Here is a 26,307-nt window from a genome sequence, read left to right as displayed (position 1 = left end):
TTCCCCATCTGTCCAGACTCCTGGCTTCCCCTGAGCTGGCTCTTGGGGAAGGGCTCTAGATCTAATGCTCCTCTGACCCACCCTGACCACTCTGACCCACTGTCAGAGAGTGGAGTTCCTGCCCAGCCTGGCTAGGGGGCAAAGCCCTTTGGAGTCTAAATTTTCAGGTCCCAGATGCTTCAGTTAAGGTCTTGAACCAGGTCCAAGAACAGCTGCTGAATATTAATGAGTGAATGAATTAATTAAATAAGGAGTAACTGAATGAATGAATGAAAGTTGGAGTAGCTGAATGAATGCAAGGGATGCCCAAGCAGACAGCTGGTGTGGAGAGTGCCAGCTGGCAGGAGGCTCAGGGGAGAAGATCAGAAGGAAATGGAGGCCACTTTCAGCCTCGCTTCCCAGGCCTCTGTGTCATCTGTAAAATGGACCCATCTGGGACTCTCTGAAGAGCAAGTGTCTGTCCCTCCTTCTGGCTTTGTTCTGGCCACTAGCCAAAGACAGTCAGGCTCTGAAGGCCCTGCCCCCACTAGAACCAGGGAAGCCCTGGGATGAGCGGATCTGCTAATACCACAGATCTCATTTCTGAGCATCAGCACTTCCAGGCTCTCAACGGCCTGCTGCAAGGTGGGCCTTACTGTCCCTATCTTCTAGGGGTAGAAGCAGCTACCTGGACCCCGAGTTACCCAGGGGAAACAGAGTCAGACTCCAGCAGGGGACTGGGACTCCAAAGACCTGCCTTGCAGAGGGACCTGATTATAGGCGTGCACTGAGCGTGTCAATTTATTCAGCAGCTGCTGACTCTGAATCGAGGCCCCGTGGCCTCAAATCCTTTCCCAGGCAAAGCTCTTCCCTGCCCAGGTATCCATGAATCTGCTCTGCTGCTCAGCCCGAGGTGGGGGTGGGAAAGGTGGGGGGATGATATTTCAGGACCCATCACATGAAAACAGACTGAGGATCCCCCTATTTTTAGCAACCAAGCTGTGCATACCTGTTTCTCCCCCACTGGGAGAAAAAGCTCAGATAAACATCCGTTCGCACCAGCCCAATAATTCCTTAAATAAAGCAGATACATTTTGGCATCCCCTGTGCTCAAAATATATGCTCCCTGGATTTTTAATATCACGCGAGGCCTGCATAAATTTAACCCAAGTGCATCAGCTATTGACTGTTGCATTATGTGAGTCACCATTTGGGGCGTCAGGATAAAGGGAACAGATCTGTGAGCTCAGTGGGTGTGGGAGGACTTCGCTCAGTCCTAGGGGTCTGTGTGAGGGATCCCAGCTCTCCCGATGCCCCAGGGAAAAGACAATAGTCATAGTAGATCTGTGCCACCGAGCTGGGCTTTCTGGATCCTTTCTGCTCACGGGGCCAGAGTCCTCACTCCATGGCATGGCCCTGGTGGGTCCCCTCAGTGGTTTTCCCTTGCTCTGTGGATAGAAGTCCACTTTCTGACCTGCCCACCTGGCCCTCCATGATCTGGCCCCTGTGGACCTCTTGCCAGTCTCCACCACACTGACCTGTGTTCACCTTGGTACTGCTGCACCAGCCTTTCTCTGCTCTTTAAGCTACGCTGAACTTCACCCAAAATGGCTTTGCACCTGCCATTCCCCCGCTAGAGTGTTTTCCCCAGATCTCCAAAGCAGCTTCATCTTATCTGTAGGGGCTCAGCTCAAGTGTGACCTTCTCCGAGGGGCCTCTCGAACTAGAAAGACTTAAGCTTCCTGCTCTTCCTTCCTCCAGCATGGAGCTATCTCAGCCCCCTGTTTATTTCTTCAAAGACTCTGAAACTATATTGATAGAGTTGCCCGTGTACTGTCTTCCTTTCCAGTGGAAGGTCAGCATCAACACAACAGGCATCTCATCTGCCTTGTTTGCGGATGTATCTTTGGAGCCCGTGTGCACACAGTAGGTGCTCCATAAATATTTGTTAAATGTACAAATGAATGGTTCCTCACAGCCATTCTCGCCAAAGCTTTGCTATTTCTCCTATTTTAGACATGAAGAAATTGAGGCTCAGAGAGGTTCAGTGACTTGCCATAGGTCACACAGCACAGTCATAGGCATCCTGCCTGGCCCTGTGGTGCCCCAGCCTGGGGCTGGAGCTGGGAACCCAGCACTGAGCCCACACCCTCCTTTGCCCCTCAGTAATAAACCTTGATGGGAAGGGAAGGAAAGTCTGAATGTTCTAATTAACTACTGTGGGGGCTGCCAGGCAGCAAGGACAGGGCTTTGATCCCCACCCACAGGTGATAGGACAAGAAATCCACCCACAAAGATGATTGTGCCATTCGGGCCAGCAGCTGTGACTAGCAGCTCACCTGAGCTTATTGTCATAAAGTCAGGTTATCACAGGCTGGGGTCATAAAGGGCATTAGATTGAAAGTGGGAGGAGAGGAGCCCTTTAAGAAATTTCCAAGCCAATTCCCAAAGGCTCTCACCAGCTCAGAGTGTAGTTCACACTGATGGAGTTCCTGCTGCGCCAAACGCCACTGAAGCCACTGAAGTGCTTTCCTTCCCTTCTCCCCTCAAACCCTCCCAGTGGCCGTGGAAGGCAGGTCCGGTCACGGCATTGCACCAAATCCAAGATGCTGTTTGTTGTAAAGGGCATCCTGATCTCAGACAGGTCGAAATGTGAACCTGTGTGTCTTGTAGAATTGACAAAACAAAAATGTATTCTCATCTCACAAAGACGATGCTGCTCAGAGAGGATCAGCGATGACCCCCGACGGCGGTCCTCCAAACGGCTTAGTACAGCTCCCTCTCCTCTCCATGGTGTTCCAGCCTCCAGCCTCATGTGCAGGCTGTTCCTTCTACCTGGAGTGCCCTTCCTGTCATCCACTCCGCTTCATCCTGGTGAGTTACAGTCCACCTTCCCTGACCCAGCCCAGACACAAGCCCCTCTGTGTCGCTCCCAGCCTCAGCTCTCAGTAGGAGGAACTCTTGTTTGCAGCATGGCCCAGAAAGGGACTCTTAAGTTCTCCAAGGACAGCAGCTGAGTCTGTCTGCAGGAGCATAGATAGAATCCCCGTCTGTCTGCAGCGATACAGATAGAATCACTGTGAGGGCTTCTTCCTACGTTTGGGCCTCTCAGGCCACAATGGGCATAAGAGTCACAAGGTGTTGTGTATTTGAAATACAGACGTCTTTCCTGGCCCTGCCTTGGAGACCCTGATTCTGTAGGTCTGGGTGAAGCCCTAGAATCTTCATTTTTATAACCTCCTCCCCACCCCCCTGCCCTGCCACCTGTGATTCCATTGTCGGGAATGCTGCAAAGCGCTCCTCTAAACCGTAGAGTCAAAGTTCGTGGCTGGGCACAGTGACTCATACCTGTAATCCCAGCAATTTGGGAGGCCAAAGCAGGTGGATCACCTGAGGTCAGGAGTTCGAGACCAGCCTGGCCAAATTGATGATACCCCATCTCTACTAAAAATACAAAAAATTAGCCTGGCGAGTTGAGGGGCACCTGTAATCCCAGCTACTCGTGAGGCTGAGGCAGGGAAAATCGCTTGCACCTGGGAGGCGGAGGTTGCAGTGAGCCAAGATCATGCCAATGCACTCCAGCTTGGGCAACAAGAGCAAAACTCCATCTCGAAAAAAAAAAAAAAGTTGGTCTTGACCAGCAGGATGTGCCCACGGGGGTCTCTGTAAAATGCCCAATAAGTGCCCTTCTGGTTACAAAGTGGGAGAGCAGTACAAGAACAAACACACCTGCCCAAATGCTGCCTAGAGGATGGCACGGTTGCACCCACTTTTCACTTCCACTCGAGTCTAAACTCGTTTTCCTGTTCCCACAGCCCTTCGAGTTGTGCTTGCTGCAGGCTGCGAGCCAGCTCCCCGAGAACCCAGCTCTCTCTGGGCACTACTGTACAGGTCAACAGTGCAGGTGTGGGTTCATCACTCTGCATGTTCCTGAGGTCTGTGGGGAGATCCTACCTTCCCAAAAAGGAGCTGCTCTAATGGTTGGCTTCTAGGCCCTGCCGCGAGCGGCTGGTTGTAGGTACAGGGGTGGGCAGTGCTTCTGTGTACATTCCCGGCACTTAGCGGGTGGTCAGGCAATGGTTTACAGAAAACCCAAAGAGCCTGGGCCTCACTCCTGAGCTCTGCTTTTTACAACTTTGCTTGATGTTCTTATGGCTCCTCATTCTTTATCCCAAACATGAGGCTGGAGAGGAGCGTGAGGGCCTGACTGCTGAGAGGTCCTGGTACTGAGAGGTCTGGTAGAGGATGATGGGGAGCTGGAGAGGGACTTTGAGCAAGTGACAAGTGAATTGAAGGACAGAGAGGGAGGAGACATGTTTCCCAATGAGCGGGCTGCTGCGATGTCTCTTCCATCTGTCTGGCACTTACGGAGTGCCCACTGATGAATGAAGAAGGCAGGCCCCCGGCCCTCAGGGGACCCACAGCCCTGCCGGGTCAGCAGCCAGGGCGGGTGGCAGGCTGTGGACGGGGGGCATGCACTTCCTTCTGCTTTTTCAGGAAGCACAAGTTTATTTTCCAACCAACTGATGATGAGGTGAAAGAATCTGCCCACTAAAACCTGCCTCCATTTTGCTCCACTTCTTAGAGACCAATGACCTCAAGCAATTTGCTTCTCCGCTTCCAGGTTCAACTCCCACCTCTATAAAATGGGTATCAAATACCACCTGGCTCTCAGGCATGTTGGGGGTGTGAGCCTGTCTGGAATGTGGGGAAGTGATCTCCAAGTGCTACTGGTGGGGCCTGTGTCAGGAGCCCTGGTAGGAATAATGGGAAGGGCCAACATTTCTTAGAAGTCTTTCAAAGAGCAGGGCTGCAGATGAAGCAGAGGGATACTGATTTTCCTTGTGGCTGCACTGTGTGTCAGTTGTTCCAGTGCCTTCTGCCTTCCCAGTACCTGATCCAGCAGCTCCTCCAAACTTAAGAGCTAACCCATTGCACACAACAGCCCCTCCCCTCCACAGCACCTAGAGTGCCATCCATACGAATCCATCATCTCACACTTCTGCTTAAAACCCTTCAGTGACTCCCAGTCATCCTGAGATCAAACCCCAGTTCCCACCTGTGGCCCACTGAGGTTGGCTTGGCCTGACCTCTGTTCGTCTTCTGACTTTATCTCTCCACTCGGTTCTGTCACTCCAGGCACCTAGTCTTTCCCGTCCCTCCTCCTTTGCCCAAGTAGTATCCTGAAGACCTCAAGGAACCAGTAACTTTGCCTCCCTTCCCTCTTGCTCCAACATCATTGACCCTTCTCCACTAGTTCTCTCTCTTTTTTTTTTTTTTTTTTTGAGACAGAGTCTTGCTTGATCATCCAGGCTGGAGTGCAGTGGCATGATCTCGGCTCTCTACAACCTCCGCCTCCTGGGTTCAAGCAATTCTCCAGCCTCAGCCTCCCAAGTAGCTGGGATTACATGTGCCCGCCACGACACGCAGCTAATTTTTGTATTTTTAGTAGAGGCATGGTTTCACCATGTTGGCCAGGCTGGTGTCAAACTCCTGACCTTGTGATCTGCCCACCTCAGCTTCCCAAAGTGCTGGGATTACAGGCGTGAGCCACAGCGCGCAGCCTCTGTTTATTCTTAGTGACACCTCGCCTGGGTCCCAGTGTGCACTTATGCACGAGCTTATTTGGTTATTGCCTTTTCCTTAGCCTGTGAGCTCATGCAGACAGTGGCCATAACCATCTACTACTAAGGTCTGCATGTTGCTGTCCCCCAACCATTCCTCTGTTGAAATCCTAGTTCTCAATGTGACAGTATTAGGAGGTGAGGCCTTTGGAAGGTGATTAGGCCATGAGGGATTTGCGCCCTTATAAAAGGGACCCCAGAGAGCTGCCTTGCCCCTTCCACCATGTGAGGATGCAGCAAGAAGGTGCCATCTCTGAAACAGAAAACAGACCCTCCCCAGACACAGAATCTACTGGCGCCTTGATCTGGAGCCTCCCAGCCTCCAGAACTGGGAGCAATAAACATCTGTTGTAAGCCACCCAGTCTCTGATATTTCGTTATGGCAGCCCAAACCTACTAAGACACCATCTGTTCACTGCTATAGCCTTGGCTTCTAGCACAGAGCCAGTGCACAGTAGGTGCTCCACAAAAGAACAAAGGAATCGATGGACGAAGCACACAAGTTAAGTAAGAAGAGCCTACTGTGTGCACAGAGCTGAGTTAAGCAGGAGTGAGGTGAAGTTGAGGAAAGATCATCATTGGCTCTCCGGCTAGCTGTTTCCAGAAAGGACTCATCCTGCATCCTCCAGAGGAGGGGACCCCAATTCCATTTCTGAGTCCAAGCACCTGGGTCCCATTCCTCGGCCCACACACAACTTGCTGTGTGACCTGGGCAAAGTCTCTTGGCCTCTCCGGGCCTCATCCCTCACCTGGGAAATAATCATACCTGCCTCTGCATTGTTGAGGATGAAGGTAGTGATTGGAAGCATAGTGGCAGGCCCTGGGCCCGACGCAGAGCAAGTATTCAATAAGCATTCCTTCCTTTCTTAGCAAATAAATACGTAATTCAGTCTGTCAGAAGAACATGTTTCTCATAGGACTTTCATCACTAGCCACACTAGCTAGCAGGCTTTAAAAACCACATTAATGCCATATTTTTAAAAGCTATTCTTGGAGGAGAAAATGAAGGGAAGGGAGGAAGGCATTTCTTTATGAATTCGATTTAGTGGGAAATGATGGTTTGAGTTAGAAAATTAGGAAAAAAATTTTTTTTTGAGATGAGGTTTCGCTCTTGTTGCCTGCCCAGGCTGGAGTGCAATGGCGCAATCTCCACTCACTGCAATCTCCGACTCCCCAGTTCAAGCAATTCTCCTGCCTCAACCTCCTGGGTTGCTGGGATTACAAGCTCCCACCACCATGCCCAGCTAAGTTTTGTATTTTTAATAGAGATGGGGTTTCACCATGTTGGCCAGGCTGGTCTTGAACTCCTGACCTCAGGTGATCCTCCCATCTTGGCCTCCCAAACTGCTGGGATTATAGGTGTGAGCCACCGCGCCTGGTTGAGTTAGGAAATTCTTGTTTGGGGTCCAATCGCAGGAACTGTGAGGAAGGCACAATGGGAATGGCTAGGGGCCCAGGGCCAGCTCGTCCAGCTTGAGATATGGGGAGGCAGCCAAGCTCCCCAGGGCCTGCAGTCCCTCGGCCAGGGGCACTCCTTGCATTCACTGTGGCAGTAGGAGGTCTCTGCGGAAAAATAGCCAGTGTGGGTCTGTAGGGGAATAAAATAGGGGTGGAGAGACACACGGGCGTGCGTGGGTGTGTGCAGTGCGGGATTTTGCGTTATATCTATGAAGTGTAAACCCCCTCTACCTGAAAGAAGCTGATAGAATGGGCAAAGGGGCACAGAAAGAAAACAGAAGGGGCTTGTTTTTCCTGGGCTTGGGTGAGACTGTGAGTCAGCGCGCGGATCAGGAGGGGGAGAGCGCCAGCTGGAGCCGCTCAAAGCAGCCCTGGGTCTCTCAGGGAGACTCACGGGGGTGGTCTCAGGCTGGAATGCACCCCTCTGCGATCCTCCCACGCCCCCAGCAACTCAGCTCCCCAGGAAGCTCCACTGACCGCCTCCTGCTTCAGCTCTGATGTCATACAAAGGGAGTACCCACTGCATGCCACACAGCATGCTGTGACAGTCACTTGGCCTCGGTGTCTCACTGAATCCTCCTAACAGCCCAAGAGGTAGGGAATAGTATTCTTCTTTTATAGATGAAGACACTGAGGCTCAGAGAAGTAAAGTCACTTGTCCAATGCAGCACAGAAAGTCAGGCTTCTGGGGACTATAGAAACTTTCCACGAACAATTTGACAATACGCAGTAAAAGCCCCTTTGACCCCAGTTGCTCCACTATTAGAAACTGAGGCAAGGAATCTGCATGGGCATCAACATCTCAGCTCTAAGGCTACCCTGGGCAACATTCTTCATAATAGTGAAACATTAGAAGCCACATTTCAACCACAGGGGATTTGTTAAATAAATTCCAGCGATGGAATACTACACAGCCACTAAAAATGGCGGACAGATATGGTTGCTAATGGGGAAAGGATTCACAAATGGCAGAGACAAGGTTTGTAGTTCTGAGATTCCATTCCCGGCGTTTCCACTCACTAGCTGTCAGCCCTTGGGCAGCTGGCTAGCACTGTTTCTTCATTTTAAAATGGGGATAGATCAAGTGTTGCAGAGCTTTGTAAGAACTGTAAGTGGGTGAGTTAATACGTGCAAGCACTTAGATTAGCACCTGGCATGTAGTAAAAAACTACGAACTTTCACTATTATATCTGGGGCTTTGAACAATGTCAGCTGGAAAGAACAGTTCTTTCTTCAGATGTTTCCTCTGTCCTTTACTCCTCTAATTACATGTATATTAAGTTGCTTGAAGTTGTCCCCCTAGCTCATTGATAGGTCATTCATTTTTTTTTTTTTTGAGACGGAGTTTTGCTCTTCTTACCCAGGCTGGAGTGCAATGGTGCAATCTCAGCTCACCGCAACCTCCGCCTCCTGGGTTCAGGCAATTCTCCTGCCTCAGCCTCCTGAGTAGCTGGGATTACAGGCACACGCCACCATGCCCAGCCAATTTTTTTTGTATTCTTAGTAGAGACAGGGTTTCACCATGTTGACCAGGATGGTCTCGATCTCTTGACCTCGTGATCCACCCGCCTTGGCCTCCCAAAGTGCTGGGATTACAGACGTGAGCCACCGCGCCTGGCCACGTCATTCATTTTTTTTAAAAAATTATCTTCGTGAATTTTTTTTCTTTTCTTTTTTTTGAGACAGAATCTCTCTCTGTTGCCCAGGCTGGAGTGCAGTGGTGCGATCTCAGCTCACTGCAACCTCCACCTTCCAGGTTCAAGTGATTCTCCTGCCCCAGCCTCCTGAGTAGCTGGGACTACAGACACCCGCCACCACGCCTGGCTAATTTTTTGTATTTTTAGTAGAAACCAGGTTTCACCATGTTGGCTAGGCTGGTCTCAAGCTCCTGACCTCAAGTGATCCACCCACCTCGGCCTTCCAAAGTGCTGAGATTACAGGCGTGAGCTGTCATGCCCGGCCTGTTTTCGATCATTTCTATTGCTATGTCTTCACTAATGTTTTCTTGTGCCATTAATCTCATCCAGTGTAGTTTCTCACACAGCAAGTTTTCATTTCTAGAAGTTTGGGAATTTTTTTGTTATAAAATTTCGTTTTTAATTTTTAATTGACAAATACAATTGTATGATTTATGATGTAAAACATATTTCCATATATGTATATATTGTATACGTATATGGAAATCAAGCTAATTAACATATGCATTACCACACATACTTATTTTTTTGCGCTGAAAACACTTCAGATAGACGCTTAGCTATTTTCAAGCATACAACATATTGTTATTAACTTTAATCACCATGACATACAATAGATCTCTTAAACTTATTCCTCCTGTTGAGCTGAAATGCTCAGTCCTTTGACCCATATCTCCTGACTTCCTCCATCCCTCAGCCTCTGGTAATCACCCTTCTACCTTCTGCTTCTATGAGTTTGGCCTTTTTAGATTTCACATATAAGTGAGAGCATGTGGTATTTGTCCTCCTGTGCCTGGTGTATTTCACTTATCATAATGTCTTCCAGGTCCATTTATGTTGTTGAAAATGATAGGATTTCCTTTTTTCTTTTTAATGCTGAATCGTACTCCATTGTGTATATATACACCACATTTTCTTTATCCATTCACCAGTGGATAGACCCTTAGGTTGCTTCCACAGCCTGAGTATTTTGAATCATGCTGCAATGAATATGGCAGTGCAGATACCTCTTAACACACTGACTTCATTCTCTCCTGTAAGCTGTCTCTTCAGTCTGTTGATTGTTTTCTTTGCTGTGCAGAAGCTTTTTTGGTTTGATGTAATCCACTCCTATTTTTGTTTCTGTTGTCTATGCTTTTGAGGTTATATTGAAAATATCACTGGCCAGACCAATGTTGTGGAGCTTTCCCCCTATGTTTTCTTCAATTAGTTTAATAGTTTTAGGTGTTAGATTTAATTGATTTTTGTGCATGGCGTGAGATTGAGGGTCTAATTTTATTCTTCTGCATGTAGATATCAAGTTTTCCTAATATTATTTATTAAAGAAACTGTCTTTCTTCATTGTGTGTTCTTGGAAATTACAGACAATTGCTGAAAACTAATTGTCTGTAAAACTGGAGGTTTAGGGGCCAGGCATGGTGGCTTATCCCTGTAATCCCAGCACTTTGGGAAGCCGAGGCAGGTGGATCCCTTGATGTCAGGAGTTCAAGATCAGCCCAGCCAGCACGACGAAACCCCATCTCTACTAAAAATACAAAAAAAGTAGCCAGATGTGGTGGCACACATTTGTAATCCCAGCTACTTGGGAGGCTGAAGCACGAGAATCACTTGAACCTGGAGGTGGAGGTGGGAGTGAGCTGGGATTGCTCTACTGCACTCCAGCCTGGGTGACAGATCGAGACTCAGTCTCAAAGAAAAACAAAAGTGTAGGTTTATTTATGGACTCTCTATTCTATTCCATTGATCTATGTGTCTGTTTTTATGCCAGTACCATGCTGTTTTGATTAATATGGCTTTGTAGTATATTTTGAAGTAAAGTAGTATGATGCCTCCAGCTGTGTTCTTGCTCAAGATTGCTTTGGCTCTTTGGGGTCTTTTTGGTCCCATGTGAATTTTAGAACTGTTTTTCTATTTCTGTGAAAAATGTAATTGGAATTTTGATGAGATTGCATTGAGTCTGTCAATCACATTGGGTAGTGTGGACATTTTAACAATATTAATTCTTCCCATGTATGAACATGAGATATCTTTCCATTTATTCATGTCACCTTCAGTTTCTTTCATCAATGTTTTACAGTTTTCAGTGTACAGGCCTTTCACCTCCTTGGTTAGATTTACTACTAAACATTTTATTTCCCTTTTTAGCTATTGTCAAAGGGATTGTTTTCTTGATTTCTTTTTTAGATAGCTTATTGTTAGCATATGGAAACACTACTTATTTTTGTATGTTGATTTTGTATCCTGTAACTTTACTGAATTCATTTATTCTAATAGATTTTTAGTGGAGCCTTTAGGATTTTCTATATGAAGCCTCCATGCCCTCATCAAGATTCGTCATCTGCAACCAGGGATAATTTTACTTCTTTCTCTTTGATTTGGATGCCTTTTCCATCTTTCCCTTGCCTAATTCCTCTTGCTAGAACTTCCAGTGCTATGTTGAATAGAAGAAATGAGAGTGGGCATCCTTGTCTTGTTCCAGATCTTAGAGGAAAAGCTTTCAACTTTTCACCATTGAGTATGGGGTCTAGAAGTTTATTTTACATCGTTCATGTCTCCAATTAACTTTTAAACACATGAAACACAGTTACAATAAATGTTTTAACGTCCTTGACTGCTAATTTTAATATCTGTTTCAGTTCTGGGTCAGTTTTTATTGATTGATTTTTCTCCTCATTATAGCCATATTTTCCTGCCTCTTTGCATGCCTGATCTTTTTTTTTTTTTTTTTTTTTTTTTGTTAGATGCCAGAGATTGTGAATCTTACCTTGTTGGGAACTGGATATTTTTGTATTCTTGTGTTCCAGGACAAAGTTAAGTTACTTAGAAACAGTTTAATCCTTTCAAGTCTTGCTTTTAAGATTTAATAGGCTGAATCTGAGCAGAGTTTAGTGCAGAGCCAACTATTCTCAGCGGCTGAGGTAAGACTTTCATTAGTATCCTATCTAGTGCTCTGTCAATCATGAGGCTTTCCAGTCTGGCTGGGGAGAGCAGGCGCTGGTCCCAGCCCTGTGCGAGCGCCAGGCGCTGTTCCATCTAAGCCACTTGGGTGGCTCTTTCCCTGGCTCAGACAGTTTCTTTACATGCATGCACTGGTCAATGCTCAACTGAATACTCAGGGGAGAACCTCCAAGTTTCCCTAGAGGTCTCTCTCTCTCTGTGAGCTGTCTCCTGTTCAAAACTCTGTTGTGTGAACTCTAGCCGCTTTGACCTCCTTGGACTCTGAGCTCCATCTCTTCAATCAGAGAGACTGCTGGGGTCTCCTTTATACCCTCTGCTATGGCTTGGAAACTCTCTCCAGGGAGTAAGTCAGTCTGGCCTCATTTGTTTCCTGTTGTCCTAGGATTGCTGTTCTTTGTTGCCTCATGACCAGTATCTTGAAAACCATTCCTTTGTATACTTTGTCTGGCTTTTGGCTGTTTCAGACAGGAGGGTAAATGCAGAGTGTGTTACTCCATCGTGCCAAGAAGCATAAGTCCTGCACTCTGTGGCCCAGGCTGGAGTGCAGTGGTGCAATCACGGCTCGCTGCAGCCTCGACCTCCCAGTCCCAAGGGATCCTCCCACCTCAGCCCCCGCCGAGTAGCTGGAACTACAGGCACGTGCCACCATGCCTGGCTAATTTCTTAAATTTTATTTTTGCTAGAGATGAGGTTTTGCCATGTTTCTCAGGCTGGTCTCAAACTCCTGGGCTCAATATGCTCCTCCCGCCTTTACCTCTGAAGTGATGAGATTACAGACATGAACCACCACACTCAGTCCTCAACTCTTAAATGGGAATCAGAGTTCTCGGTATATTACAAGGATTAGTGACAATAACTTATGTCAGGTCTAACCCAGGTCTGCCCCAGAGGAGGTACCTAGGAACTCTCTGTGGAAGGAAGGAATGAATGAATCAATTACTGAATGAATGCATGCGCACATTTGATCACAAAATCATCCTACCTGCTCACCCTCAAGGTATGCAAATCTTGAGTCCTCCCCAAGGGACGCCCAGGCCTTCTCAAGGCTGCCCCTCACACCTGGTATCTATCCTCCCACCCTCACCCCAAACCCATCCTTTCTCCCCAAATACAGGAGGCTGGTCACTGCATTCCCTCACCTCAAATCTGTCCCAAGAAACCCGCAATCATGGGCCCAAGCAGCACTAACCTGTATTTGAACTCAACCATCAACCGGCTTCCCCTTGGAACTCCGGGGGCTGGGAAGTTTGTTTTCACGGTCCAGTGTTATTTAGTTCCCAATGGATGCCACTGACCCGTTAGAACTGTGATCCTCATTCTTCCAACACACCCTGTCCCTCTCAAAAAAAAGGACTTGGCATGTTAATTGGATCATTGTCTTTATTAAACAGAATGTTTTCTTTACATGCAGAGAACCCAGAAAAGCGTGAAGAAAATGAAACCCGAAGGCAATAAATAAATAAATAAAACTTTAAACGTCCCCAGTAGTCTCAGAGATAAGCCCCTCTTCACATTTTAATGTTTATGCTTCCAGTCCCGTTTTCTGCACCAGAGTTAGTAAGGAGCAGGGATATGTTTTAATAAAGGTAATTTTTAAAAGGTTTACAGATAGCATGCTTTAAGAAAGCCTTTACAGTAAAAAGAATTTCTAGTGAAAAGTAAGCTTGTATAATATTTTGTTCCTGCCCGAATCCTCCTCTTTGCCCTCCCTAGCAATAACTGATGCTAACACCTGCTTGTAGAGACTTCTAGAGAGTCTATGCATGTACAAATGTGTGTGTACATGTGCGTGTGAGGGCGTATATGTGTGCTTGGTACCGAAACGTGTCTACAGTTCTGCAAACACTTTCTTCACTTAGTGGCCCTCAGGAATGTTTTCTGTGTCAGCCAAGAAACGCTCCTCCCCAGTCTGCTTTTTAATGGCCACACAATATTCTATGGGATGGATACACCTTCGTCTACTGAGTCAATTTCCAATTGTTGGACGTTTTTGTTGTTACCAATTGTTCATTCTCATGACCACCCAGGTTTGTTAAACTTGGACATGCTAGGCTCTCTGGGGGGAAGAACCCTGGTTGGCAGTGTTTGCTAATTTTCTTGGTGTACATATCCCCACCATGACCGATTTCAAGCTGCCAACATCACTGAAGCTGCCAACATGACACTGAGAGAACACAGTCCTTGAGAGCCTGTGTGACCTGGCTCCAGCCCACCAAAACCCCACCGAAGACCCTCTTCATAACGGTGTCCCTAATTCTGTCCTTAATAAATTCCTTAGCGTGAAAGGGCTGTGTCAAGCCATATGCACCACCCCAAGGCTTTTGATGAGCAATACCTGCTTGCTCTCCAGAAAGATGTTACCAGTATGTGCTCCACCAGCCTCGTGCAATGCGAGAGACACCTGTTTATCCTGCCCCACCCCTCCAACGATGGCTGTTATCAGGCCTGTACATCTTGCCCATATGATAGATGGAATAACAGTAGCTCCTTGCTGTTTTTCATTTGTGTGTTTTGTTTTGTTTTTGCCTGGCTGGAGTGCAGTGGCACTATCTCGGCTTACCACAACCTCCGCCTCCCGGGTTCAAGAGATTCTCCTGCCTCAGCCTCCTGAGTAGCTGGAACTACAAGTACACCCCACCATGTTGGGCTAATTTTTGTATTTTTAGTAGAGATGGGGTCTCACTATGTTAGCCAGGCTGGTCTCGAACTCCTGACTTCATGATCTGCCCCCCTCGGCCTTCCAAAGTGCTGGGATTACAGGCGTGAGCTATCGTGCCCCACCTCATTTGCACTGCTGTTAGTGAATAACTGTTTATAAACTCACTGTCAAGTGAAATGTTATCTGGGCAACTTTAGGGACATTTCATGAAGCCCTTGGGGATTATAGCTGTCCAGAAAGCAACTTCGAAATCATGGCTTTGATGCATTGCTTTACTCACTAATGAGGTGAAATAGGAGATACATTCCTCCATCAAACAGCATCAAAGCTTTTTCCAGAAAGCTCCTTGAAGCATTTCTCAACCCATACTGTCATAATAACCTCACCCCTACACCACCACCACCCTCCTACCTTTATCTCCAGCAAGGACACCTAGAAATGCCACAGCATTCACTTAGCACGCAGTGGGAAATGTTACCAACTCAGACCTGCACTCAGGCAAGGCCGAGTTGGACAGCACAAAATAGCCAAAGTACTTTACAAATAAAGGAGAGCGGGAGAGGTGGAAGGTCTGACTGGCCTCAGTGCTGTGTGATCTTGGACGAGTTATTTCACCTCTCTGAGCCTCTGTGCCCTCATCTGCAAAATGGGGATGAGGTAGGGTTGGAATAGTATGGCCCCACGCAAGACTGTGGTAAGAACTAAATGAGCCAAAGCATTTCAAGTGCTTGGCATAGGGCCCGGCACATAGTAGGTGTGCAGTAGGTGACAGTCATCATCATCATCATCGTCATCGTCACACTGTCAGAGTGCTTCGTAAAATGTAGGAATGGGAAGCAGTGACATCACATACAATCCTTCATACTTCCTCTAGCCCCTCTGCTCTGGACAGGGAGGTCACCATGGACCTTGCACGTCCAGCTCCAAAGCCAGTCTTCTCTGGGATTAACTGGACCCCTTGTGGATTCTTTGGCCCCACTGCCTTCATTTGACCAAAAACAGCAGCTTTTCTGAGAGCAGAGGTAAAGCCTTCTTCTAGGAGCTTCCCCCATCGGGTCCTTTTTGACTTTGCAGGGGTGGGGACAAAAGTGCTCTGCTGGGGCTCCTGCCTCCTGTCCCTCCCCAGTCAATCTTCCCTGCCCAGAATGGTTTCATGAGTCTCCCAGCACACAGCTCGCCTGCCATCCATCCATCCATCCATCTATCCACTCATCCTTCTACAAATTGATTACTCGGTTTACCCTTAGCTCTGCAACATGGAATCACTGAAATCCATGCACTTGCAAGGAGGTCTAATTTCAAGCAAATTAAAAAACAAAACAAAACGCTCCATCCCCCTGTCATGCTCGGGCTCCCGCTCACCTCACTGGTTTTACCTGTTAACCACCCATCTACCATATCCCAGCAACTCAGCTGACTTGCAGCTCCTTGAACCCTCCAAGCTATTTCTCCGCTCAGCCTTTCTCCATGCTCGTCCCTTGGCCTGGAAGGCTTTTGTCTCATCTCTTTGCCCTTATTTGGTTTCCAGATTAAATGGTATTTCCTCCAATGAGACTTGCATCGCTCCAACCTAACCGAAATTATGCCCCCTTCATTGTTTCCTTTATAGACTTATAAAGATGTATACACATAAAGATGTATCTTCTTTGCATTTTTACTAACTTAATGTCTCTCTCTTCTGTAAGACTGTAAGCTTCATGAGGCTGGCGATGCTGTCTGCTGTGTTCATGGTAGTGGGGCCAGAGCTCTGAGCCGTGCCTGGCCATGTGTATCCTCAAGATGAATTTGTTGAATGAATGAATGAAGCAATATTTGGTCAAAACTCAGCTGAGAGAAACAGTATTGAGCAAGGATTGTGCGTATCAAAGACAGGTTGTCCACCTTCCTTTCCGGATATTCTCCAATCCACCCCTGTGGGCAGCCAGATGAGAGCCCGCCGGGAGAAAGGACTCACAATACAGACTATGGCTGAAAACCTGAAACATGTGTTGGCAGGAAAGCACAAATATCTGGTGAGACAGGATAAGGACATGAAACCTCTCCTGCAGCCACTGCAAGAATGTTGGTTATTACACAGTGTCCACACTGTGAGAACATTGGTGAGATTCTTGTCTTTGAACTAGGAGATGGGTTAGAACCCAGCTCTGAATTTAAACAACCTATATCCCAATCCTTGTCCCACCAGTTGTATGACTGTGGGCAAGTTGTGAACTTTTCTTTCCCCATTAAGTGGGGGGCAATAATAGTCCCTGCCTTGTGTAGGTATATAAGGAGTAGTAAACACCAACTAGATGCTAGCTATTATTACAATTTTCCTGGGTAACTAGTTTGTTCGAATGGCTTGATTGTTTGTTTTATATAACCAACCAAGTTTCCATTTTCATGCTGGCTGCTAGGAAGCTCAACATCAGTTCCATGGCTCAACCACAGCAAATGTCTAGGAAATCAGGTGTGGTTTTTTTTTTTTTTTTTTTTTTTTTTTTTTGTGAATGAGTTTATTCATGGCTTAATTTATGCCCCAGCTCTATAATTTGTTCCTTCTCTTACTCTACTATTTATGTGTGTAGCTTGCTCTAACTTACATGCCCCTGAAAACTACTGCCTTTAATCTTTTTGGTAAGAGATTGGATATTTTGTATGAGAATGTTTTGCTCATGTGGCTACCTTTGCCTCCTTAGTGAAAGTGTGAGTCCCTAGACAGTAGGAACCACCTCTGAGGCACTTTTCAACCCCCTCCGCCTTAGCCCCACTGTTGAGCAGCACATTCGATGCTGAGCAGACAAGTAGATGAAAAGGCCAAAAGGCCAATGAACTCAAAGAAGCTCCCTGCCTCAGCAACAGGAAATAGCTGACCCAGGGGGTCTCTGCTGTCTCGTGTCCATAAAGCTAAAAACAATTGCATGTGGGAAAGGCCAGTGACCATTGTTCAAATTTCCAGTGCTTCAAGACCACAGAAAGCAGTGAGGATGTCTGGAAGAAGGAGTGGACAGCCAGGGGGACATTCATGGTCCCAGAGCTGCCTCACTGCTGGCCAAGATGAGGAATCAAGCTTCATTTTGATTCCTGGTAGTGGCAGAGATTCCACTGACTGACAGGCTCCCTCACTAACAGCCACGTCATCCTCCTCTTCCCAGACATGCAGCACACAGACCACATTTGCCAGCCTGCCTTTCTATTAATTGTGACAAGGAACTTATTTCTGGCCAGTGTATTATGGGTGAAAGTTATGGGTTATGGGTGAAAGTGTGTCACTTCTAGTCTTGGCCCATAGAAACTTCTCATACTCAATTTTAACTTTTTTCTCCATCACCTGCTGAATGGAGAAGACTTTGACATTCTGGGTGAGGGCAGAACCACACATAGAAGAAGCCTGGATCCCTGAATGACTGCATGGATTCAAGATTGCGTCTATACACACACCTGCCCTCTGTGCCCCAACAATTTACACTGGAGGACAATGTGAGCAATGCATAAGTGTTATTGTGTTAAGGGATGTAGGGGTTGTTTGTTATAGCAATCTCACTGATGAATATTGTGAGATCTACTATGTGCCAGAAATTATCACAGGCATTTTATTTACCTTATTCCACTTGAGCTTCTCAGCAATCCTAAGATATAAGCATTATATTTGGTCTATTTTATAATGTAAAAAATACAATTCAGAGGCATGAAGTAACTTGTCCACTAAAGCAATGGAGAACTGCGTTCTTCAGTCTCACATCCATTGTTACTGATCTGTTTTGATGTTACATCATCAGCCTGTATAGAAGGACATTAAAGAAATAGCTACAGGAAATTGAAATTTTTTTACTAGCACATAGAATTACATAGAATTATTGTTTATTATATCACACAAAGGTCTTTTTAGGGAGAGTACATGGTCATTAGAACCTGTGCTCTGTAGGCAAACCTTACCTTTGTTTCTATCACTTGGTCTCTCTTATTTTCCAAAGACTCTGACTTCCTGCTTGATTCCATTTATCTACAGCTCCGACTTCCCGGGCTCAAGTGATTCTCCCACCTCAGCCTCCCTAGTAGCTGGGTCTACAGGTGTGTGCCATCACACCTGGATATTTTCTTTTTTTTTTTTTTGTATTTTTGTATTTTTTGTAGAGTCAGGGTCTCGCCATGTTGCTCAGGATCGTCTCAAACTCCTGAGCTCAAGCAATCCATCTGCCAAAGTGCTAGGATTACAGACATGAGCAACCACACCTGGCCACATTTTGCATTTTTAGTGTATTGATGGAAGAACCTTAAACACTGTTTGGAATCAGGTGAAGGGCAAAGAAATATGGGACTTGCTCAGGATTTCCCAGCTATTTGGCATCAAGGTTAGGATTCAAGCAGAAGGCAAGACTTACCGACTTTGCCAGGGTGCTGGGGCCTGAGATGGCTCAAGTGGTCACTGATATGCCCTCTAGAAACAAGGCTTCTGGAGGGACCGCGGGGATCAGGCCTGCTTTCTCCTAAATGCTGGGCTTAGGTGAAGCCTGCTGTGGCCTGGTACTTCAGAATGAACCAAAGCTTAACAAACCGCAGGTAGGCACCCCACATGCCCTGCCAATAGATTTAGCTTGGCCCATGAATGTTTTAAACAGTGACTAAGTCACCATCATTTGGAAATAATATTTCACCTTTAAAAAAAAAAAGTCTGTATATCCAACCTTCTCAAGAAAACTTGGACAATCAGTCACACGCGGCAATCTTTGGTACCCTCATTGACGGGCATACATCCAAGTTCTGTGCCGGTCTCTGGCTGGTGAGCCTCACTTACCTACGGCCTCTGTCTTCCCCTGTTGCTGTCTGAGGCTGAGCTCTGCTTGATGGCAACATGGATGGTACTGGGGTCTGGACAGCCTTCTGTACCTTCTTGAAGAGCCCTGCCACGCTGTGCAAACTCATTAGCTTCTCAGCTTCTTGGGCATCCTTAGTTTTCTCATTTGTAAATTGCAGTGCTCTCTGTGGGAGTTCAGTTCCCCTTGGAGATTCCTCCCCATCTCATCCATTCACTTAAGCCCTTTTCACCCTTCAGACTTGAGCCATCTCCCCTGGGAGGGCCACTAGGACCACCAGGTGAGCCTGGTTCATACTTGCCCTTGTGTTGTGCTGTAATTATTTACCCTGTGGTCCTGCCACACATCCGTAGACTTTGCACATGTTCAACATGCTTGTTGAATGAATGAATGAATGAATGAGGGAGGGAGTGAATGGGTTGAAGTTGCCTGGGTTCCCACAGGCCCAAGTGGCCTGGCTTTGAACGTGGGGCTCAGAATCCTGTGCTCTCTCCCAATATCACGTTGGCAAAGAAAGCCCCAGCCTGGGCCCTGGGCTCCCTGACTGCCTCTCCAATGCCAGGCTTTGCCGACTGAGCCACCGTCCCCAAGCTGACGTTCCAGGACAAAGATGTCACAGTGCTAGATGGTCGTCACACAAGCAGCCCCATGCACTGCTGACTCTCTTTGTTGAGATGCAGCCCCAACAAGGAGGTTTTCTTTTCTCCTCTCCCCCATCCTCTCCTCAGGCCTCCCCCCTCACCCAGCTCTCTCTTTAATTGCTGTTCCAGCGAGCAGGAAGAATGTCGTAGATGTTGCATCTGTTTTTCTGGAAGACTGTGAAGGCGCATTAAAATATGTGCTCCGTGGGCGTCTGGTAGGCTGAGGCCTCTCTCATGGCTTAATAATGGGGGAAAGAGCTGAGGAAAGGAAAAAACAAAGGGGATAGTGAGACAGACAGACAGAGAAGGCAGCACTTACAGAACGAGAGAGAAAGAACACAGAAAGATAGGGATGGAGAGAGAAGAGGGAAGAAAGATGGAGTTACAGATGAGAGACAGAAATTGTGAGTCTGTGGCCATTGCCACGTTCCTCTGATTTTCAGCATTTTTCTAACGGGCTATGGACAGAGATTTACAAAGGTTTATCCTAAACATCTTTGTCGTGAGGCTGACAAGATACACACTGTGGTTATTTTTGGGAGCAACGGAGAACCGCTCATGGAAGCCCTGCCTGGCCAGGGGCCCCGAGGCTGCTGGGCCAGGTCTTGCCTGCCTCCTCCCTGTCCCCTCCCTGACCCCTGTTTCTTTGTCTTCTCCAAGGAGCTGGCAAAAGGCAGGCTGGGCTCTTTCCAAAATCCATTCGTCCTGGAGTTGCCTGGACTGGGAAAGCGCCTGAAGGGACATTGGGCATACACAGGGGGTGGCTAGTATGAGGGGCATCTAGGGAAGCCTGGAGGGAGAAGGGAGGGGGGGAGGGCCCTACAGGGGGGTGAGGCAACTGTTGCCATGTCAGCCCCGAAGCTCTGGCAAGACGAGGAGGGGAGGATGTCTGCTGAACACAGACCCCCTGCTGCTACCCCACAGGGTGACTGTTATCAGTGATCTCATTTCACAGACGGAGAGAGTGAAGGGACATGTCCAAGGGAACACAGCCAGAGGGCCTTGGGAGAGGGTAGAGTGATACTTGGCCCTAAGTGACCATGTCCTGGGTCCCTCTCCCCACAGTTCTTGTTTCTGTTGAGAAATCTCCATGGTTTGGGGGATGCTGACACACTGGGGTCCTGAGATGAACCCAACATCCAGGCTAGACTCATTCTTCTCTTTCGGCAACAGTAGCTGGGGTGGCAGGCAGGAGCAGGTCCCCAAAGATCATGATGCCAAATGGCTTGGATTGGGTCTTATGGGGGCAAAGGCGTAACAGAAGGAGCTCAAACAGGGACTGGAGGGGGTCAGAGGGGGGTCAGGCCAGGGTCTGGGGAACAATGGCAAGCATTCAGATATCAACCAATCCAGCTACTCTCATGGTGTCCCGAGCCAGAGTGTGACTGATTAAAAATGAATAATCATCCTAGATACAAAGGCATGGTCCAACTGCACATCCATTTTATACATGAGAAACTGGGAAATAATTTTATTCAGTGCAATATGCCCAGAATGATGTCTTAATGTAGTTCACCAGGAAGAGTAGGGCGGGAGTCCGAACGCTTGCCTGCACACCATACCTGCACTTTCTCCCCAGTTTTCATTTCAGCAATCCATCTGATCCCCCAAATTCCTTATATTCCGTGGAAGGCCAAGCTTTACCCCAGCTCTGGTCTGGATCTTCTTGCCTTCAGGCCTGTTCCCTGGCCACAGGAATTTGTTCAAGGGGAGGAGTGGCCTAAATCCATTCAATCACAGTGAATCCCAGCGTCTTGGTGAGAATGCTGGAGCAGAACACTCTTGCCGTCTCTCTGGATGTGTTGAGGATGCATGAGGATGCTCCTGACAGATGTTAGAAGCCATTGACTACTTTAAGAGAAATCGGCTTAAGGATGAAGCGCGGCAGGGCACGGTGGATCACACCTGTAATCCCAGCACTTTGGGAGACCGAGGCGGGCGAATCACCTGAGGTCAGGAGTTTGAGCCCAGCCTGGCCAACATGGTGAAACCCTATCTCTACTAAAAATACAAAAATTAGCCAGGTGTGGTGGTGGGTGCCTGTAATCCCAGCTACTCAGGAGGTTGAGGCAGGGAGAATTGCTTGAACCTGGAAGGCAGTGAGCCAAGATTGTGCCACGGCACTCCAGCCTGGATGACAGAGTGAGACTCCATCTCAAAAAAAAAAAAAAAAGAAGAAAAAAAGGCTGAATGAAGCTCACAGACTCACAGACACAAAGGAGGGTAGAGCTGAAAGAACCACTGAAAAATGGAGCTGGAGCCCTGATAAATCCTCACCTGAAGCACACCCATTCTTGACTTCTCAGCTATGTGAATCAATACATCTCCTCTAGTATCTGTATCAGCTTTAGTTAGGGTTTTTGTCACTTGCTTCTTGAATGATACAAGTGGCATAGCAGGGTCAAGTAGCAGACCTGAGTTTGAGACCCATCTCCAGGGGTGGGATCTCTAAGCCTGTTTCCCCACCTGTAAAATGATGATGACAGCCCCTCCTCGACTGGGCTATTGGGAGAGACGCAACATAATTGGCACCTCCAGCATAGTGCTCCACACCTGGTATATACCGGCTCCAGAATTGTTCCCTTGGGGCAGAGACCAGTCCTTCTACTGGGCTTACAAAAGGAGCACCCTGAAATCCCATCCTCTGTGCCCAGGGTACAATGCCTGCTTGGAGCCTGGGCAGGGAGGTGCACTGATTATGGTCCCTAGGGCAACCATCCTGGGAGCCTGGGCATGGTGCCCCCGCAGGCTCTCGGACCCGCCTCTGGTAGGCCACGCAGCCAAAAATAGTTGCTTTGCTAGGTTTTGAACAGGAAGTCTATTTCAGGCCCGGGGAAGAGGACTCCTTGACCTGCCCTCTTGGACAGAACCACTCCCACGTGCTCAGGCAGACACATCAGCCCCATGGAGCAAGGCCTGCTTCTCAAGGAGGACCGGGCCAGCCCAAGGCAAGGGCCAGATGCAGGGCATGTCTTCTCTTTGTTTCCATGATAAAAGCAAGATCCTGGCCAGGCGCGGTGGCTCAAGCCTGTAATCCCAGCACTTTGGGAGGCCGAGGCGGGTGGATCACGAGGTCAAGAGACCGAGAGCATCCTGGTCAACATGGTGAAACCCCGTTTCTACTTAAAATACAAAAATTAGCTGGGCATGGTGGCGCACGCCTGTAGTCCCAGCTACTCAGGAGGCTGAGGCAGGAGAATTGCCTCAACCCAGGAGGCGGAGGTTGCGGTGAGCCAAGATCGCGCCATTGCACTCCAGCCTGGGTAGCAAGAGCGAAACTCCGTCTCAAAAAAAAAAAAAAAAAAAAGCAAGATCCATGGTGAAAATTGGACATACTGTACTTCACAGTGAAAAGGGGGCCCTCTGTGTCTCCCACTCAGCGCGCCTCCTTGAGCATCCCCAGCTGACGGTTGATGACATCTTTCCGGAGAGATTTAGTGCCTGCTCAACCATTTGCATGTATGCGCTTTTCCTTACATATTTAGAGTCATACTCTACTTACCCTTCTATTACCTGGTTTTTAAATAGCCTTATTGAAATATTATTTACATACCGTAAAATTCGCCCATTTAAAATGTACGATTGAATGGTTTTTAGTATATTCAGAGTTGTGTAACCATTGTCACAATCAATTCAAGAGCATTTTCAGTACTGCGAAAAGAAACCTGCACGTTTTGGCCATCAGGCGCTAATTCCTCTATACTCCATAGCCCTAGGCAACCTCTAATTTATTTTCCATCTCTAAAGATTTGCCTATTCCAGATATTTCATAGAAATGGAATCATATAATGTATGTCCTCTGTGTCTGGTTTATTTCACTTTGCATAATGTTTCCAAGGTTCATCTGTGCTATAGCATGTCAGTGCTTCATGCCTTTTGATGGCTGAATAATATTCCATTGTGTAGATAGACCACACTTTGAGCCGGGCACAGTGTCTCATGTCTATGATTCCAGCACCTTAGGAGGTCAAGGCAGGAGTTCGAGACCAGATTGGCCAACATGGCGAAACCCTGTCTCTACTAAAAATACAAAAATTAGCCAAGCATGGCATCCCTGTAGTCCCAGCTACTCAGGAGGCTGAGGCAGGAGGATCACTGGAACCTGGGAGGTGGAGGTTGCAGTGAGCTGAGATCGTGCCACTGCACTCCAGCCTAGGCCACAGAGTGAGACTCTGTCTCAAAATCAAACATACAAAAAGAAACACAAAAAACACAGACCACATTTTGTTTATCATTTTTGAGTTGATGAATATTTGGCTTGTTTCCACTTTTTGGCTTCTATGAATAAAGCTGCTATAAACAGTTGTGTGGAAGTTTTTGTGCGGACATGCATTTTTATTCTCCTGGCTATACACCTGGGGACGAGTTGCTGGCTGGCCTGATATCTCTTTACTTAACTGCCTGGGGACCCGCCAGGCCAGGCCGTTTTCCATGGCAGCGGCACCATTTGACATCCCCACCAGCAGCGTCCGAGGATTCCGTCTTTCCCACTTCCTCACCAACACCTGTTATTCTCTCTTGGACGGTGGCCAACCCAGTGGATGTGGCATGCTGGCATCTCACTCTGGCCTTGATTAGTGGCCTGGCTTTTGCTTTTACTGTATCTTGAAGGTTTCTTTGGGTCACAGACCCATTTCAATCTGTTCATTAATTACCTCTTATTCCACCATAAGACTAAATCCTACTTAATCACCTCCCCCCATTGATGGGCACTTGGATTATTTCCTGTCTTAGGCTGTGATGAATCCCTCCCAAGCAAAGGAGGGACTCTGAGTGGGTCCTGCCCATGATTCTGGGAGAGCATTTGGAGGACACCTCCTAGCCCCTGGCTGGGGTCTCTTTAGCAACACCGAGAGGGCTCCCTGCCCAGCTCTGCCCTTGATATGCTGTGGGACCTTGGGGCAAGCCACAGAACTTCTCTGGGCCTCTTAAAGCAAGGTTCCAGCTGAGCTCCCCAGCACCTGGCTTTCCTATCCCATCCCCTTAACATTCTGGTAATCACTGTGTCATCTTAGCAGCTGCATTAAAAACATGTGTTTCTAAAATATATCTAAGAGCCTCTGCTATAGTTTCAAGACCCCACTCACCCCTCCCAAAGGTCTTGAGACAGAGGCCCCGTTGGGGCTGTGGTCTGACTGGAGGCTGAGAGGGTATGCAACCAGCCCACCGACTCCCAGTGGGTGGGAGTCCTCCGTCAGAACCTGGCTTTAATTCTGGCTCTGCAGCCTCCCCATGGGTGACCTTGGGCAGTGGATATCATTATGGTGCCCCTTCTATAAAGCCAGGATGGGAGCTGGTCTGGGACATCTCTGCTTGCCCCTCCAGAGCCACTCCCCATCCTCCCCCCCTGCTCTGAGTCCAGAGCCTGATATTCATAGGAGCTATCGCCGGACCCCCTCCCCTCTGACTTCTGGCTGGGCTGGCCAGTGCTGATGGAGCTCAGAGAATGGGAGGAGGGAGACTGCAGCATCTGTTCCCCTGGACCCTCCTTGACGGTCATCAGGGAGTGGCAGCGGCCACAGCTCCTGTCCAGCTCTTGCCAGTTTCAGGCAGGCCGAGGGAGGTAACAGCTCCCTGCAATTGGTAGCCCCAGGACTCCTCTTCAGTCTCCCTGTTGCCTGCGGGGTCCCTGACTGATTTGGTGACCCTTCCTCACAGGCATGAAAAGGATTCAATAAGAAAATGACACACTCAGGTCAGTCCTGCCCCTGTCCTCGCTTCCAGAGCGCCGTCCCCACTGATGCCTTCCTCTCCCGGGGGCTCAGAGGAAGGTGCCACTATTGTTCTTGGCCTCTTCCTTTGCCCATGAAGGCTGTGGCTGTGGAAAGCTCCAGAACTGAGGGATCACACCAGCCTAAAATCTTGGCACCAGACAGGTCCTAGCAATTGGAAATAAGCTGGATGGAGAGGCTATGACTTGATTCCAGGGAAAGAAACTGCTCCTGGGCCTGGGAAACCGTGCGTCCAACCAGCCATGCGCTCCCGGGACCCACCCGCATGTGCGCTCCACCCACTCATCAGTGACACCCACACCCACAAACAGCACACCTATCACACCTACATGCACCACACACACCGCATCCCAGGACACACACCAGCCACATTCTAGAGGACGTCACAGCAAACACGCTCTGCATATCCCACACACCTGGGTAAATACCTGTGCCCCTCTCCCCTTCCTCACAGACACACACCCGCCCTCAGCGTCCCACCAGGGACTTGCTCACCATAGGCACAGGCTGGGGAAAGCCCTGCCCCTGGTGCATGGAAAAGCAAGCTCAGGGAAAGCTGCATGTGTGTGTGTGGTGTATGTATGTGTGTGTGGTGTGTGTGCGGTATATGTGCATGTGTGTGGTGTGTGTGTGGTGTATGTATGTGTGGTGTGTGTGGTGTATGTGTGTGTGGTGTATGTGTGTGGTGTGTGTGTATGTGGTATGTGTGTATGTGTGTATGGTGTGTGTGGTGTGTGTGTGTGTGTGGTGTATGTATGTGTGGTGT

Source organism: Sapajus apella, unplaced genomic scaffold (genome assembly GCF_009761245.1).
Source record: "Sapajus apella isolate SASKATOON/1434 unplaced genomic scaffold, GSC_monkey_1.0 scaffold117, whole genome shotgun sequence".
In the NCBI taxonomy this organism is placed as follows: Eukaryota; Metazoa; Chordata; class Mammalia; order Primates; family Cebidae; genus Sapajus; species Sapajus apella.
This window is presented reverse-complemented; position numbering follows the sequence as displayed.